This window comes from Talpa europaea (genome assembly GCF_964194135.1).
Source record: "Talpa europaea genome assembly, chromosome: 15".
In the NCBI taxonomy this organism is placed as follows: domain Eukaryota; kingdom Metazoa; phylum Chordata; class Mammalia; order Eulipotyphla; family Talpidae; genus Talpa; species Talpa europaea.
The window spans coordinates 82,782,243-82,801,436 of record NC_140083.1 but is presented as its reverse complement, the minus strand read 5'-3'; the positions used below and the strand labels follow the sequence as shown (position 1 = coordinate 82,801,436).

At 39.1% G+C, this 19,194-nt stretch overlaps 1 pseudogene across 1 annotated transcript; it reads left to right on the top strand.

Annotated features, from left to right (window-relative positions):
- Nucleotides 1-304: 304 nt before the first annotated feature.
- LOC311185714 (large ribosomal subunit protein eL33-like) lies at nt 305-644 on the top strand (annotated as a pseudogene). Its single transcript has one exon. The product of its transcript is annotated as a large ribosomal subunit protein eL33-like (transcript).
- Nucleotides 645-19,194: the final 18,550 nt, after the last annotated feature.

Sequence of the window (19,194 nt, the reverse complement as noted above, 5' to 3'; positions counted from 1 at the left end):
TCTAAGTGAAAAATGCATATTGAGCACCTTAAATCCTAACGTTACTCTGGGTCTACCTAGTCTGTTCATTTTACAGAAGCAATTCTCTCAGTTTCAGAGGAACCATAAGACAGATCATATTATTTCTGTATTAATTCTTCCAAGTTTTAACAATAGTTTTAACAACCTTAATCTGGTTGTATTAGTTTAGAAAAGTCTGATAATAACAAAAAGAATAACTAGCACTCTTTAAAATGCTATTCAGCTTTCTCTTTCCACCATCTTGGTCGCTGTGGAGGCCTGCTGGGAACAGGACTTCTAAAATATGGCTGGAAGGCTATGGTCCAAGGCCATTTTTGCTGGCTACAAGCGGGGTCTCCGGAACCAGAGGGAGCATACAGCTCTTCTTAAAATTGAAGGTGTTTATGCCTGAGATGAAACAGAATTCTATCTAGGCAAGAGATGTGCTTATGTGTACAAAGCAAAGAACAACACAGTGACTCCTGGTGGCAAACCGAATAAAACTAGAGTAATCTGGGGAAAAGTGACACGTGCCCATGGAAACAGTGGCATGGTTCGTGCAAAATTCCGAAGCAACCTTCCAGCTAAGGCCATAGGACACAGAATCCGTGTGATGCTGTACCCCTCAAGGATTTAAATATACTGAAAGCCCAATAAAAGTGCATTTGTTCTTGTTAAAAAATAAATAAAATAAAATGCTATTCATATGTCTAAGCATTTTAGCTGTGTATTAAATCATTTAATCCTTACCTTCCCATGAGATAGTTACTATTACCTTTGTTTTACAGATAAGGGAAACTGAGGCACCAAGATATTAAGTAACTTGCTCAAGATCACACAGTTTGTAAATGGCAGAGCTGGAAATCAAATCTCTTAAAGCTGTATTGTGCAGAATACTGAATCTTCTTTACCCAAGATCCCACACTTAAATTCTTGGTTAGGATAAAGGTAAGTCAGGATTCCATTTATGTGGCCCAACTGAAAATGATAATTTAGTATAGATTTTTTAAAAAATACATTTTTAAAAACAGTATTTTTGGTATGAATGAAAGGCTCTTTCATGTTATTTTTATTACAAATTCATTATTACAGTTCTGAGCTTCCTGCCCAATTTCCATTTTCCTGGTAAATAATAGCAGCAAAAAATTTCCCATCTTAATTGAGACTTACCAAGTTGATAATCATTTTTCTTCTCCCAGCAAGTTATATCTTTAATTCCAGAATCCTGTTTTTTTTATTAAAAAGATGCATTTGAATTTATGTTTTTGGTGGGATTCATTTGTTCATACCTCTTTTCTGCACCCCCACTCCCTTGAGCATTGCAGTGAGTGTTTAATTTTGAGAATGCTAATTAGCTTCAGTAATTACACACCTTGAGGCATTTCTAGACATTTATAGCTTTGTATTTTTGGTCTAGAATAGGATGTGTTAGAGCTTGTCAGTTTTTGTGTCTTTTTTTTCTTTTTGAAGAAAGCTTTGACTTCAGTTTAGGGAGGTTTAATCCATCTATGTCCAGTCAGGGCACTTCAGGCTGAAGGGAGTGTATTTTGCCAGTGCCCAAGAGTGCCCTTGTATTTTGCTGATAGTATCATGAGGTCTCCTAGAGGGGTTTCCTTTGAGATGATGTCTTATGTTGTAGATGAGTTTCAGAATCAGATCAGTATGGAGGGTGGATTCTTATTAAAATAGACCTTTGAATAGATACTGAGGCTAGTTTTGTGATTTGTGTGTTGCAGAAAGCACAGCTACATGTTCCTCTTGATAACACACTTTTAATTCTCAGTCATGCAGGATGTGCTATGAGCTCTCTCTTACCAGCCTTCTCTGCCTGCAGGTGTCTTGTACAGTGTTGTCAAGGGTATTTCTGCCTGTTTCAGAGTAGATTTGACGCCAGATTACCTTCTTCTGCCATAATACTCTGTTAGTTTGGAAATTAGCATTCATCAGAGTGCTAAATTGATTTGGAAATTTGAAAACCATAATATGTTTTAAAGAGAGTGCTGAGGTATAGGCTATAGTTGCATCCTTGCTTTGCATTCTTAGGAGTGGACAGGATTGACCGATGCCAGATTCAGAGGGGTTGGGGATAAAGACCAGAGAGACATGCTGAAAGTTACATTTTCCTTCATCTGTTTTGGATTTCTTTCTACCTCCCATCATATTTGGGCCTCAAAATAAGAGCCTCATTATAATTTATTTATTGAATTAGCCTCTCTGGTAGAATTATGTATGAAATTACTGAATATAATTAGTATTCCTACACAGGCAGGTGAGGAAGCAAAGTTGAAAAGAGCAGAAATGTCCTCATATAAAAGTCATGACTGTTTTCATTAATTTCATTTTAAAGGAAACTTCTGAAATTGGAGGAAGCAACTAAATGAAGTAACCATATATAAATAATTCATTTTCTGGTTGTGCCAGGTTTGCTTACATATCATATTGATGTTAGGTATCGGATAACCATTCCATACTTGCTTTTTGTAAATGGTCCATTAATGCCTATTTATTGTACAAAGAGCTATCTGAAAGTAATGTATGCCACAGTGAAGAAAAAGGGGAAAAAAATCCCTCCCATTTATAGAGGACATTTTCCCCCAGTTTTATTTAGATATAACTGATCTGCAGCTTTGTATCAGTTTAAAGTTTACTGTATAATGCCTTAACATACATACATGGAGAGGGCCTCCCCGGTGGCGCAGCGGTTGAGCGCTGGGTTGCGAAGCTGCCCGCGGCCTCTGCGGCGCCGGTTCGATCCCCGGCTGCTCTCCGGACACCGGCGGAGGATCCCACATGGCGCGCAGACCTCTCCTGCCACCCGCTGCTCCCCTCAGCAGTGTACTTCGGTCCTTCTGCCTGCTCTGCTCCCCGCTCTGGCTCTGGTGAATTCTCTCACCCTCCCGCGCTTCTGACTGTACCCAGTGCATGTATAAACAAAACAAACAAACAAACAAAATAAATAAATAAAACGTGCCTCTATAAAAAAAAAAAAATACATACACGGAGAAATGATTACCTGAAGAAGTTAATGTTCCTCTCCTAATATAGTACAAAAAACCATTTATATTTTAGTGGGTGAGTGAAATGGTTATAAGAAAAATAATACAATCTTATTTCCATAGAATCAATGAAAAATTTCCTAAAGTGAGCCCAAGAAATAGCTGTTTTGGTTGTAACTTTACCTGAATTTGATTCTGCTTTTTTGTTCCTTTAGTGTCCCTGTTTTGCCCATACTAGGAAGAAGAGTGATGGCAGAGCACAGACATGCAATAACTCAGCTTGTCCCACATTTGCTGTGTACTCGGCATCCTGCAAAATTATTGAAAAAAATGTTAAATTGCATTAAAATCCTATGAAGGAGATTTTAACTAGTTTGTTTTTTAGATCAGTAAAGTAGGACTGACAGAGGTGGTTGCTAATCTAAAATCACACAGCTGGTATGTGATAGGGCCAGGAGGCCTGCTTCTAACAATTTAAGTCCCAGGGCAACAGCATGAATGGAAAGATTTGCTCCATATGTCTAAATATTTAAGTTACAAATCAAGGTTTAAAAAACTGTTAGGAAAGATTTTTCTTCTTCTGTCTTGACAGATATATTTTCATAGGGACCTGGAAGGCCGGAATTCTCAGACTCCTTGAAGTTCTGAGACAACATGGGATAGTGTAGGGATATTCTCTAAATCTCCTCTCCATCTATACCCTGCACATCATCTGTTTTTGCCCACCATTAAAAACATGGAATATGTATAATAATGTGTGTTGTCCGTGGAAGGACAGTTGGAAAAGATGCCTTTTGAAGGCCCTGGCAATGGCCTTGGGACTTCTTGGGCATGGGTTTCTGGGGTCCAGAGCATAGTTGGGGGTGGTAGATTCAGGGGCTTCAGGTAGATATGTCCCTTGGTTCCATGAACATCTTGCCCTAAAAGAATAGGCAGGTCAGGGCCTCCCCGGTGGCGCAGCGGTTGAGCGCTGGGTTGCGAAGCTGCCCGCAGCCTCTGTACCCGCTGGTTCGATCCCCGGCTGCTCCCCGGCCACCGGAGGAGGGTCCCGCATGGCGCGCAGACCTCTCCTGCCGCCCGCTGCTCCCCTCAGCAGTGTGCTTCGGTCCTTCTGCCTGCTCCGCTCCCCGCTCTGGCTCTGGTGAATTCTCTCACCCTCCCGTGCTTCTGACTGTACCCAGTGCTTGTATGTATAAATCAATCAATCAATCATTAATAAATAAATCTTTAAAAAAAAAAAAGAATAGGCAGGTCAGAAGTGGGTCAGGATAGATCTGTGTAAAGTGTGACTAGAGTTTCTTTACCATGACCAGAGGTGGTACTAGGGTCAGGACTAACACCCCCGTCCATCTAACAGTGCTGTCTTGCCAGTAGTAAGAGAGCCTGGATTTACAGGCAGGAAGTGATGACTGACTGTGTGGTGAGTGCAGCAGGTTTGGAAGACATCTGGTCATGTCAGCCGGAGAAGTGGATTAGATGGACCATGTTTTACACGAACTGGTCTTTTTCTCCTTTGAAAATGCTATTTAATGTTTAATCTTAGAATCTAGGGAATTTAAGAATTGAAAGAAATTTTTCTTATTCCAAGTGCATCTGTCTTTGTTAGTTTCAATTGAATGCCACAGTTATGAAGAGACAATGCTAGTTTTTTTACATCTAAAGGTAGATGAGGTAGAAGCATATAGGTCTGTAGTTTTTACTGAACAAGGATTTCTTCAGTACTCTTTGTTTTGAATCTAGAAAAAAAAATCAGATTATAATTTCTTTTGTATTTTATATCACACATAAATTAGTCATCATTATATAATGTTAAATTTTTCAGGTGTCTGAAATTGATCTCAGACTTAACAGAGAATAGTGTATATTCGTGGTGGTTATGGGGAATGCAGTTTGAATATAGAATATTACTTCTTTGCCTCATACATTTTTGAGTTTGTAGAATATGTCTGGATTCTGGTCGTTCTTAAAATCCATAGAACATCATTTTTAAGATTGACTAGATCTAGCCACACTGTTTGTATATGAAGCATGTATCGAAACCCTGTTGATCCATATTAATCCAGGATCTTAGACTGTCCTCATCTCACTACAAACGTAGCAGTTCTGTCAGACTTAGAGTTTCATTTAAATCTGGTAAGACCATAATCATAGCTTCTGTTCAGTTTTCAAGTTACCCTTTTTATTAACAGGTGAGAATCTTGTGCTTGCATCTGTTACATGATCAAATCTGTTAGAGGTAGAAAAATGCAAAGAAAAATTGAGCGCTATGTACCCTCAATGCTAGAGGTATAAATAGTAAATAAAAGCCTAAATAAATATTAGACCTAGAACTTGGTGGTATAGAAAACAGATTTTTAACCCCCTTCTAGTTTTTTCTTAAAAAACATGTCTTTCCTATGTCTTGGTTTTACCTTTTCTATGATACCTATTTCCAAAAAGTACTTCTACTTTTTCACTCACTTATTAGCAAATTTTCCAAGTTCCTGAAAAAAAAAACACTTGTTTTTTGAAAAAGCACATTAGAATTTCGATATCTGCGTTAAGTGACAGTTTGAGTGGCATCCTGTATGGCACTGGGCTTGGGAATTTGTTGACATAAATCTATTTTCTCTGACTCGATTCCCCCACTTAGGCTCTTCAGCTTGTGGTCTATTTTTAAATCCTACTGCTGTGCTCTAGATTGCAGCAGTTCTGTTCCTGAATTATTTATCATTGTTTGGAGCTGAATGAAGCAGTGTGTTTTTCACCACTGCTCATTAGAACCCACGTGTCTGTCTTCAACTCGGTTGACAGATTTGGTTCATGTTAAATCCCACTGGTCCATCCTGGGAAGACTGCAAGGCAGTGTAGGGACAGGCCGCAGTCTGTGCTATACTGTAAGATCATTTAGCCTTTTGGATTATTGTTATTTTGTTTTGGCAGCAGTGGGAAAGATGGAAACTATGCCATTTTCTTCCCTTCTATTGTGTCCAGAGATAGAGAGGGTGTTACACTGATTTTTGTGATGACATTTCATTTTTGTTTTTATAGTTGTTGTTGGATTGGGATGTTGCTTTTTTAGGCGAGATGAGTGAAGAGTTCCTATGGAAAAAACAGCTTTAAATTAAAGTTCTTTTAATTATAAATATGACCTGAAATTCTCTGGTCTTGTGGTGTAGGGTGGGGTGGATTCATCTGTTTCGTTTGGGAGTATTTCTTCTCATTGCCTATTCTCTTACCTTCTTACAGACCTTAGGCTTGAAAGAAGGATGGCAAAACCTAGCGTGAGGCAATTTTGAATGATATTTTTTCCATTTTCTGATGCATCATAACTGATGTTTCTGTTTCATCTTCATCCTGCATTTCTTCCTGCATTCCATCTTTCATGAAAATGTTTTTCTCTTGATACCACTTTTTTCCTCTTTGATATATGAGCACGCTACTACTTTTGTATCTTTTAAAAAAATTTTTTTAAAGATTTATTTATTTATGTACACAAGAACTGGGGTGTAAGCCCGAGGTGCAGGGGGTGAGAGGACCCACCAGAGACAGAGTAAGGAGCAGAACAGACAGAGATACCAAAGCACACTGCTGAGGGGAGCAGCAGGCGAGCCAGGAGAGGTCTGCTGCGCCACATGGGTCAGCTCCCTGGCCAGCCGGGGATTGAACCTGTGCTGCAGTGGCTGGCCACAGCTTAACAATGCTGTCCTTAACCCCTGCGCCACCAGGGAGGACCTACTTTTGTGTCTTTTAAGAATACTTTTCCTTTTCATATCACTGTAGAAGAAGGAGGGGAGGGTAACCTGTCAATCATTTGGATATTGGAAAAAGAGAAACTTTGTCCCCCTACTCTGTTGGCTATTTCTTGAGTTTTTTCATACCATTAAAAAAAAAAAAGTAGTAGTACAGATTTGGTTCTCATTCTTGGGAGTAATGATAAATATTTTTATATTTTGAGCTAGAAGAAACTTCTTGAGCTTTTGTTGCTGCTTTTGGTCTGTGCTACTAGACAAGAAACTGCTACTCACTGCTTTGCAGTTCACTCTGCTGTGATAGTGAATTTCAGTTGCGTAAATCCCCCCCCCTTTTTTTTTTTTTGGCAATATCTTAGGTCAGCCCCACTCACTGACTGGTCTCCTGACATTTCATTTAACTTAGTTCTTTGGTCTCTATCAGCCAAGTTGAAGCATATTAAATTTCTATCATTCCTTTGTGCTTTTCTCCAAGTTATCTCGACTGTCTCTTTGTCAGGACACTTCCATGACTACTTGAAAAATCCAGTGTAGAATTATATTTCTTTGGGAAAATTGCCATAATTCAAGCTACCAAACTCTTATTAATTTGTATATACTCTTAATTTTTGTATTTTTCAAGTTGCTGGTGATTTAAAGCACAATCCCTGCACTCACAGAGGTCTAATCTTGGGTAATCAGAGATGAATGGACTTATTTCCCTCGTTATTTTGAATTCATTGGTTTTAAATTTCACAAACATATTTAAAACTCCATATTTCAATTGTAAGGACAAGAGCAAGGGATCTTGTTTTCTGTGCAATCTTATGAACAGTTCCTACTACTCTCCCAACATGGTAGGTAGATGCCTACCTACCTCACCACAGGGCATACTCATTGGATAGCAGTGTATCAGTGTTGCGAAAAGGGGGTCTTAACACTGGGACTTCTCTGGTAAGAGGATTAAGTCTTTACAGTCTTACTTGGAATTAAATTTTGGAGACTAAAATGACCCAGACTACAAGTTGAAAATCCAAAAGTTATGCTTGGTTTCCAAAACAGCCATCCAAGTTTTGTCTGTGTAGCAGAGTTAGAACATATTTACTATAGCATGCAATGAGAATAATTTATTTGAGCAAAAGTCGATCCCTGATGGTCTTAGGGTATAGTTATGCATCCTTATATCCTTATATGTGATATGAGTTCTCATCCGTTTACTGTGAAAATCTTGTGGTGACATTCAGAACCAGAATTGCGTATTATCAGTAGGGTATTAACCTTATTTTCCAGTACCCTATGATACTTTACATGAGAGTTGGGTTTACCTTAGAAATTTTAATTCAGAGCTCCTAAAAACTTGACCTTGTAAGAGGTGGAGCTATGTTTCGTTTTCCTGACTGGATGTAAGCAGCATAAAGGTTTCCAGGTGAAGACTAGAACAAAAACTACTTGAGGCTTCTTAATTTGTTTAATCCTTCAATATGAAATCAATCTTCTGACCACTTGTGCTGCTTTCTTAATCCTACTCCAGCCGTACTAGTTTAATCCTCAGTCCCAACACTGCTGACTATTTGCAGAGTTACGGAACAATTTTCAGGTTTGCCTTTATTTCTGGCATCAATTGCAGAGGACGGGGTCTCCACGACCACCCTTGGGTTCAATAATTTGCTAATGTTTGCAGAACTGACTAAAAACTGTTATACTTGAATTAATGGTTTATTTCAGCAAAAGGATGCAGATTAATATTGATCAGCAGAAGAGATGCATGGGGCAAAGTCCAGGAGGGTTTCAAATGCAGACCTTCTGGTTGTCCTCTCCTATTGGAATGGACAGAGTTAACTTCCTGGCAGTGCTGTATGGGAAAACACCTGGAATATTACCAACTGAGGAAATTCATCTGAGCTTTGGTGTCCAGAATTTTCATTGGTTCTCTATCACAGAGATACTGTTGATTACCTGTATTAGCTGGCCTTAGTTTCTAACCCTTCTTGAGGTTGAGCCATCATATCCTGTGTGACCCAAAGTCTCTACCATAGATCACATTTACTATAGCTCAAGGCAGCCAGTAAACAAAGACTCTTACTAGGCAGTACATTCCAGTGGGTTAGGATTACTTCCTGGGAGCTGAAGGCAAAGACCTGACCTCTCTTTGGGCAAGGTTAACTTCGTAATTATACACTGTGTTAGCTCAGTATTCAGACCCAACCAAGGAATACGGGGAAGAAAATTAGTTTAAATTTTTTGGGCCATGCAAATTAATTTTTGGTCAAAAGTAAGTATATTTAATGAAATAAAAGAGTGACTCAAAATCACTGAGTAAATAGTAAGACTAAAGCAAGTTTGGTCATTTTGTAAAATAAGCAATTAAATATTTTAGAAATAAAAGACATAATAATTGAATGTTAAAAACTCATTAGAAGAAAACTTAAAATTCCAGTCATGGTGGCATAACAAGAAGCTGATTTATGATCCTGCCTTAAATATAGAAATTATAAAATGGTACAATATATTGGGTTGTCAGAAAACTCATGACTCATTTTTGCATAGAAAACAGAAAAAATATGTCATGACTTTTCCAACAACCCAATATATTATAAACTGTTTTCAGGCATAGGACATAGAAAGAACAGTGGAAAGGGAAACAAGAAGATGAGCCCAAACATTGCTCTGTCTTTCAACATGAATGTAATACAATGGAAAGAAATACCCAAACAAAGCTAGCATTCTCTCTGAGTTGAGGGACGGAGGTAAAAGCTTGGGGCCAAGTTCAGAATTCAAAGACAAAGCAGCTAGAATTTGTGGGCAGAGTATTTGAGAGCTTCACAGAAAGAGGGCTACAGAAATTTGCAGAGGCTTCCCCTAAGCCTGCACTGTCCAGTACAGGGAGTTACTAACTACATGTGGATATTTAAATAAAAATTTAGCTCCTCAGTTGTGCTAACTACATTGCAAGTAGTCAATAGCCACAATGCCATCATCACAGAGATTTCTGCTGGGCTTTACTGTCTTAAACTCTAGTTGAGTGCTAATCTGTTCATCAATAGTGAGGAAAGCAATCTAAGCCCCTTTTCCTTGTTTCTCCCCCACCCCCCCCAAAAAAAAGGCCATTGAAAAGCAGTAGGCAGAACAGACACTGAAATGCAGGGCCACAAATATTTTGTGCTTCCACTAGTCAGGGCAGAAATACCTCTAACACCTGGGGAATCAAGTAAAATACTTAAAAAGGTATTGCCTCACTAATGGTGCCAAATTAGCACCGTGGTGTCCTAGTTTAAAGACTGTCTTACAGCTTTCTAACAAATCAGAAGGACCAAATTATTTCCAAGTCACCAATTCCTAAAACAAAGATTAAATTAAACTCTAGTAGCCAACAGTGCATAATTTATAATGTTGGACATCCAGTCCCAGATTGTCAGGCATACAGAATACAGTTCATATTAAGGAATAAAAACAGTCAATAGAAATAGACCTAGAAATGACACAGATGGTAGACTTCGTAGACAGGACATTGTAACAGAATTATTTCATATGTTCAAAGAACTAGAGGAAAGATGGAATATGTTAAATGGAGCTAAAGAATCTATAAAAATGACCCAAATCAAATTTCTGAAGGGGAAAAATGACAGTGTCTGAAGTCAGAAATGTAGTTGACAGAGTTAATAGCAGATAGACATGACAGATAAAGAGAATAGTGAATGTGAAGGCATGAAATAGAAGCAGCCAAAATGAAACATTAAAAAAATTGAAAATATACAGTGATCTGTGAATAATGAATAAGTAAATGATTAGTGGGATAACAAGAAGCTGTCTAAGAAAACATGTAATTGAAGTCCAGGAATGTAGTGGTAGGAACAGAAAAATTACTTGAATAAAATGAATATTTTCTACATTTAATGAAAACTATAGTCATAAATTCAAAAAGTTCATTAAAGATTTTCTCTTTACCTCTGATTTTAAGTGCTTTAATTATATGTTCTGGTGTAGCTTTCTTTATGATTTCTCGGTTTTGGGTTCTTGGAGCTACTAGAACCCTTGGCAACCCAAAGCAGAAGAATCAAAAAGAGAGCTATAGCAAGGCACATCTTAATTAAATTGCTTAAACGTAGTGAAGAGATAGTCTTTAGTGCACACAGAAAAAAAATGCACATTATATACAAAGGTATTATGGGCTGAATTTTGCCCCTCCCAAATGATTATATCGGACCTCTAAGCTGCTGTGTCTCAGAATGTGAGTATATTTGGAGAAAGGGCCTTTAAAGAGGCACTTAAAATAAGGCTCTTACTGTGGACCTTACTCTGATATGACTGAAGAGGAAATCTGGACAAAGAAACTCCAAGGGGGCAGAAAGAACCATCTGGGTATAACAAGAAGGTGGCCACTAGCAAGCCAAGGAGAATGACCTTAGGAAAAAATGAAACCTTTTGATTCCTTGATCTTGGACTTTGAGTCTCCAGAACTATGAGAAAATACATTTCTATCGTTTAAAGTCATCTGGTCTGTGATTTTTGTTATAGCAGCCCTAGCCCTACATTAGCAGACTAATGTATAAAGTAAGAATTATGGCAAACCTTTCATCAGAACCACTGTAAGGCAGAAGATGCAGGAATGATAACTTTAAAGTTCTAAAAAATAAATAAATAAAGTTCTAAGTAAAAAAAAAACAATAACTGTAACCCCCAAATTGTATACTCAGTGAAAATACCATTCAGAATTGAAGAGGAAAACGTGCAGATGGGGAGCTCTCAGAAAGTGCATTCATGGTCACTTAAAACTGACAATTAGGAGAAAATTGAGTTATTGCTAAAGGGTAGAGGATTTCTTTTTGTGGTAATCAAATTTTCCAAAACTGATTTTGATGATGGAAGCACAACTCTGAGTATTCTAAGTCATTGAATTGTGCACTTCAAATGGGTGAATTGTATGGTATATGAATTATGTAAGTAAAAATAATGAAGAGAATCAGAAAATAATTAATTTAAAAATAAAACATGCAATAGCACATAGAATTAATCATCATCAAATACCACTACAAGAAATGTTAAAGGCAGGAGAAAACCATACCCGATGGAAATTTAGATCTACAAAAAATAATGAAGAGAATCAGAAATCTATGTAGAAAATATTAGAAAGTTCTTTTAGTGGAAAAAGAAAAGTCACCAAAAAGACAACTTTTAAAAACAGAAATTAGAAGGGGGCGGAGCAACATGGCGGCGAGGAGACGCTGCGAGTAAGATCTCCCATTAAAAAAAGTTAATAGGGAGGAAAAGCAGCAGGTCCCAGTGAGAAGTGGGACACGGAAGATAAACGGGTGACGCCAGCAAACTGCCCGAAGAAGAAAGTGGCCATAAAAGAGGACCAGAAGGGAGGGAAGCGCAGAACCCTGCTCCCCTCCCCCGCCCACAGAGGCGGCACTCTCCGACCGGCAGAGAGGAGGAAAAAAACACACTAAAACGACCAACAAGAACAAACGACGCAGCAAGCGGGACTGGGAGTGGAAAGGAACTATTGCAGCCACCACACCCTGTGAGCGGGAGCTGGGGAGAACCCTGCAGGATTCGCCGCGGCGGTGAGCGAACAGCTCCGGGCGCCATTAGAGAAGAACAAAGACCCCGGCAGACGCGCACACAGCCCGGGCTGCCGGTAAGCTTGGCGCTGGGCGCGCTTGAAAAGCAAACGCGGACCGGGACCCGGCTGCCCAGGTCCCCGCGCCTGCGACCTAGGCTTGCGGGGAGACGCGCGGAGGCCCTCACGGGGGGTGAAAGTCCCTCCCTGAGTAAGCAGGAACCAGGCGCCCAGGCACGGGAGCGGTGCAAAAGGCGCCATTCCCGCGCCACTGAACTGGGCTACAGCCCGCGTCCTGGACCTGAGGGCTTTGAACTGAGACCCGGGGCACGAAATTCTGGGCGTGGGTTCTCCACGACGGTGGGGCACAAGGCAGACACAGCACCCCAAAGCCGTTGAGGTTTACCCTACCATTCTCGCTCTCTGTTCCCTGTCGCACGGGGGTGGGGGGGTTGAAAAACAGCCCCCCAAGGACAATAGGAGAGATCTCTGGCGCCACCTAGCGACCAGAAAAAAAGTCACTAACACCCCATAGAACAGGGAAATTTCTTAAGACTTCTTGAAAAGGGCAGAAGGCTTCTGGAGGACCCAGTGGCCAGCCGGGAAGTTATTCCACGCCAGGCCCCTTCCGACCAGCAGTCTGAGCCCACAGAGGGAGCAGGCACCCACGTCCGGGGCAGACCGGGCACGCAGAAGTGTGTGCCTGAGACCGGATGTGCAGGGACTGCGTCCCGCTTCGCCAGTTTAGAAAAGGGACATTTCTTCAGTAAAGACTTCCTGAAACCAGCAGAAAGCCCCCCCAGAAGCCAGAGATGGTTCCTGGAGGAGCCAGAGGGGAGCGGAGAAGTTCACCCAAGATGACGGCCAGTCCGAGCAACACAGTGTCCCAATGCATACGACAAATTAGAAAACAGACAGTAGGGAGTAGAAGAACCACACGCAACCTAACAACGCCTCAGGAAAAAAGCACACCACAAAAAGAAAACCACCCTCCAGATTGCAACAACAGTAACTTGGAAGAACTTCTGAGCCTTCCAGAAAGAGAATTTAAAATTGCCCTGATTAAAAAAGTGGCAGAAGTCATAAAGGAAAAGAATGATCAGAAGAAGGAAATTGAGTCCCTAAAAAGGGAAAACAATGGTCAGAAGAATGAAATTGAGTCCCTAAAAAGGGAAAACAATGGTCAGAAGAATGAAATTGAGTCCCTAAAGAGGGAAGTAAAAGAAATGCAAGAGATCAAAGAATTAATGGAGGAACTAAAGAACTCTGGGAAAAGCAATGAAAGCAGAATAGATGAAATGGAAGAACGAATAAGTACTCTTGAAGACACAGAAATAAAAAGAACCAAAACAGAAAAGGAAAGAAAAGTACGAAGGAAAAAGAACGAAGAAAGACTTCGGGAACTATCTGACTCCATGAGGAAAGGAAATATAAGAGTTATAGGAATTCCAGAAGGAGAGGAGAGAGATGTAGGAACAGAGAAAATATTCCAGGAGATAATTGAGAATTTCCCAAATGCGAAGAAGGAGCTGAAAATTGATATACAAGAAGCAAGAAGAACACCAAACTTCCATGACGAAAGGAAAAACACAGCAAGACACATAATAGTAAAGCTCCCAAGAATCCAGGACAAGGAAAAAATAATGAAGCTGACAAGAGGGAAGAAACAGATAACGTTCAAAGGAAAACCAATCAGGCTGACATCAGACTTCTCTGAAGAAACACTACGGGCAAGGAGAGAGTGGAGGGACATAGTCAACAGACTCCAAGAAAACAGATGCCAACCAAGAATACTCTATCCCGCAAAGCTCTCCTTCCTCTTTGAAGAAAGAATATGGACCTTCCCAGACAAAGAGAAACTCTGGAACTTCATTACGACTAAACCCCCACTCCAAAAAATACTACAAGGAATCCTAAAGCCAGAACCTTAGAGGGATGAATAACAACGAAAGAAGACCAAAAAAAAAAAAAAAGTTATTAAAAGAATAAATAAATAAAATCAAAGGAAAGACAAACACAATGGCAAATACAGATGCTAACATATCAATATTAACTCTAAATGTAAATGGACTAAACTCTTCAATAAAAAGACACAGAGTTGCAGCCTGGATTAAGAAACAAAACCCAACCTTTTGCTGTCTCCAGGAAACACATTTAGCTACAAAAGATAAAAATAGGCTCAAAGTTAAAGGATGGAAAACAATCCTACAAGCAAATGGACCAAAAAAGAAAGCAGGAACAGCTATACTTATATCAGATAAAACAGACTTCAAACTCAAAAAAATAAAAAGAGACCCCAGTGGTCACTACATTATGATCAAGGGGACAATACTTCAAGAAGAAATAACACTCATTAACATATACTCACCAAACGAAGGAGCACCAAAATATATCAGACAACTGTTGTCCTCTCTGAAAACAGACATCAGAGAAAACACATACGTAGTGGGAGACTTTAACACACCACTATCAACAATGGATAGATCAACAAGACAAAAAATAAGTAAAGAAACTAAAGCTCTAAAGGGCCTCCCCGGTGGCGCAGCGGTTGAGCGCTGGGTTGCGAAGCTGCCCGCGGCCTCTGCGGCGCCGGTTCGATCCCCGGCTGCTCCCCGGCCACTGGAGGAGGGTCCCACATGGCGCACAGACCTCTCCTGCCGCCCGCTGCTCCCCTCAGCAGTGTACTTCGGTCCTTCTGCCTGCTCTGCTCCCCACTCTGGCTCTGGTGAATTCTCTCACCCTCCCGCGCTTCTGACTGTACCCAGTGCATGTATAAACAAAAACAAAACAAAACAAACAAATAAATAAAACATGCCTCTATAAAAAATAAATAAATAAAAAAGAAACTAAAGCTCTAAATAAGGACCTAGAGCATTTGGGCTTAACAGACATCTATAGAACACTAAACCCAAAAAAAACGGAGTACACATTTTTCTCAAGCGCACGTGGATCATTCTCCAGGATCGATCACATACTGGGGCACAAGACAAACATCAACAGATACACCAAGATTGAAATCATACCAACCATTTTTTCTGACCATGAAGGCATCAAACTAGAAATAAACCATAAAAAGAAGGCAAGGAACTATCCTACCTCATGGAGATTAAAAACCGCACTACTGGAAGACCGCTGGACTAACGAGGAGATCAAAGAAGAAATTAAAAAATTCTTTGAATTGAATGACAAGGAGGACACTAATATCCTAAATGTATGGGATGCAGCAAAAGCAGTAATAAGAGGAAAATATATAGCAATAGAAGCTCACATCAAAAAACAAAGAACTCAAAGAAACAACCTAATCTCGAAGCTCAGAGATCTAGAAAAAGAACAACAAAAAAACCCCAAAACCAGTAGAAGAAAAGAAATAATAAAAACCAAAGCAGAAATAAATGAAATTGAAACTAAAAAAACAATCCAAAAGATCAATGAAACCAAGAGCTGGTTCTTTGAAAATATCAATAAAATAGACAAACCCTTAGCCAGGCTCACAAAGGAAAAAAGGGAGAAAGCACAAATAAACAGGATCATAAATGAAAGAGGAGAAATCACAACAGACACAGCAGAAATCAAAAGAATAATCAGTAACTACTATGAACAGTTATATGGAAACAAGTTCAACAATCTAGAGGAGATGGACAAATTCCTACAACTCTACAATCACCCAAAGCTAGATAAAGAAGAAATAGAACACCTAAACAGACCAATTACAAGCAGCGAAATTGAAATGGTAATCAAAAACCTTCCCAAAAACAAAAGCCCAGGACCTGATGGATTTACAAATGAATTCTACCAAAGATTCAGAGACGAATTGGTGCCTATCCTTCACAAACTCTTCCAAAAAATTGAGAAGGAAGGGACAATACCAAACACGTTCTATGAAGCCAACATTACACTAATACCAAAACTGAATAAGGACAACACAAAAAAGGAAAACTACAGGCCAATCTCCCTAATGAACACTGATGCAAAAATCCTCAATAAAATTTTAGCTATCAGAATCCAACAAAGTATCCATAAGATAATTCACCACGACCAAGTAGGATTCATTCCAGGGACACAAGGATGGTTTAACATCAGAAAATCAATCAACGTTATCCAACACATCAACAAAAAGAAATATAAAAACCATATGATAATATCAATAGATGCTGAGAAAGCTTTCGACAAAGTGCAACACCCATTCATGATAAAAGCCCTTGAAATTCTTGGGATACAAGGAACATACCTCAACATCATAAAGGCCATCTATGACAAGCCAACAGCCAGTATCATCCTCAATGGTGAAAAGCTGAAAGCAATTCCATTAAGATCTGGAACAAGACAAGGATGTCCACTCTCACCACTGCTTTTCAATATAATACTGGAAGTCCTAGCCAGGGCAATAAGACAAGAGAAAGACATCCAAGGAATCCAAATAGGAAAAGAAGAAGTCAAACTATCACTATTTGCAGATGATATGATAATATACATAGAGAACCCCAAAAACCCCACAGAAAAACTAATTCAACTTATCAATCAATTCAGTAAAGTGGCAGGATACAAAATCAACACGCAAAAGTCAGTAGCCTTCCTATACACAAACAATAAATCTGAAGAAGAAGAAATAAAAAAAAACCATCCCTTTTATTATCGAAACAAAAAAATCAAATATTTGGGAATAAATCTAACAAAAGAGGTAAAGGACCTATACAAAGAAAATTATAAAACACTGTTAAAAGAAATAGAAGAAGACACAAAGAAATGGAAAGACATCCCCTGCTCATGGATTGGAAGAATAAACGTTATTAAAATGGCCATCCTACCAAAAGCAATATACCGATTCAATGCTATTCCAATCAAAATTTCAATGTCATTCTTCAAAGAAATAGAACAATTATTGATGAAATTCATATGGAATCACCAAAAACCCCGAATTGCCAAAGCTCTACTGAAAAAAAAAGAAGGAAATGGAGGCATCACACTCCCAGACTTCAAACTATACTACAAAGCCATAATCATCAAAACTGCATGGTATTGGAACAAGAACAGACATACAGACCAATGGAATCGAATAGAAAATCCAGAAATAAACCCACAGATTTATGGTCAACTAATCTTTACAAAGGAGCAAATACTATGCATTGGAGCAAAGAAAGTTTGTTCAATAAATGGTGCTGGGAAAACTGGGTCGCTACATGCAAAAGAATGAAGCTTGACCACTACCTCACACCATACACAAAAATCAACTCAAAATGGATTAAAGAACTAGACATAAGACCTGAAACCATAAAATACATAGAAGGAAATATAGGCGAAACACTACGTGATTTGCACATCAAAGACATCTTTACAGACACATCACCCAAAGCAGTGATAGTGAAGGCAAAGATAAACAGCTGGGACTACATCAAATTAAAGAGCTTCTGCACAGCAAAAGAGACAATAACAAAAACAAAGAGAAACCCCACCAACTGGGAGAACATTTTTGCACCCAACACTAATGATAAAGGACTGATCACAAAAATCTGCAAAGAGCTGATGAGACTCAACAACAACAAAGAAAATAACCCAGTCAAAAAATGGGCAGAAGAGCTAAAAAGAAACTTCTCTGAAGAGGAAATGCAAATGGCCAACAGACATATGAAAAAATGTTCAACATCACTTGTCATCAGGGAAATGCAAATCAAAACTACCATGAGATACCATCTTACACCAGTGAGAATGGCACATATTAAAAAAACTAGCAACAACAAATGTTGGCGAGGGTGTGGAGAAAAAGGAACTCTCCTGCACTGTTGGTGGGAGTGCACACTGGTCCAACCACTATGGAGAGCTGTGTGGAGATTTCTGGACCTACTAAACATAGAGCTTCCATATGATCCAGCAATTCCACTCCTAGGTATTTACCCAAAGGACACAGAAACATCCATTCCAAAGAACACCTGCACCCCTATGTTTATAGCAGCACTGTTTACAATAGCTAAGCTTTGGAAACAGCCCAAATGCCCAAAAATAGATGACTGGATCAAGAAGATGTGGTACATATATACCATGGAATATTACTCAGCATTCAAAAAAGATAAACACATGCCATTTGCAGCAACATGGATGGCGCTGGAAGGGATCATGCTCAGCGAAATAAGCCAAAAAGAAAAAGAAAAATACTGGATGGTCTCACTCATAGCAGGAATCTAGGAAACTTAAATAAGGGATCAGGAAAAAGAATAACTATAAGAAAGTGAAAATCAAAATCAACAAAAAACTATGAACCAGAGACACTTTTTGGGGGGTGGGGGCCGGGAGGGGAGGGATTGGTGTCAGAATGGGGCATGTGCAGTTGTATGGGGGAATATAAAAATATAATTTATTATTTAATAAAAAAAAAAAAGAAGAAAATTAGGATGAACATCAATGAGTAACTCTTCAAGGTAAATGACCAGAATTCCAACGTATCATTTTCTAGTCACTATAAAACCAAGACTTGAAAACTGACCATAGGACAGAAGCATCCAAGAGGGGAAGGAGGGAGAGAAGGATGAGAACAGGGTGGGAGGAGAAGCATAATGGACTATGGTGGGGGATTAGGGGTGCTGTGGTGATGGGAGGGCTACAATGGCTACACCTAAGGGAAAAATCCTAGTTGTCAAAATCTTAACAAAGATGAAAAGCGATGGTACTTCACTAATAAAATAAATAAATCCAATCATCTAAACAAATAAATAAATAAATAAAAAGAGAAATTATGAAACTTTGTTGTGGGATTTATGACATATATAGGAATAAAATGTCTGATTGTGATCATCCAAAAGGTTGGGGGAGTTGAGATTGAAGTAACTGTTTTCAGATCACAGCATAAGGATTATACTGTTCACATATTTTTATAACATATGTGAAGATATATATTTCTTTTTTTAATTTTTTTAAATATTTATTTATGCATACA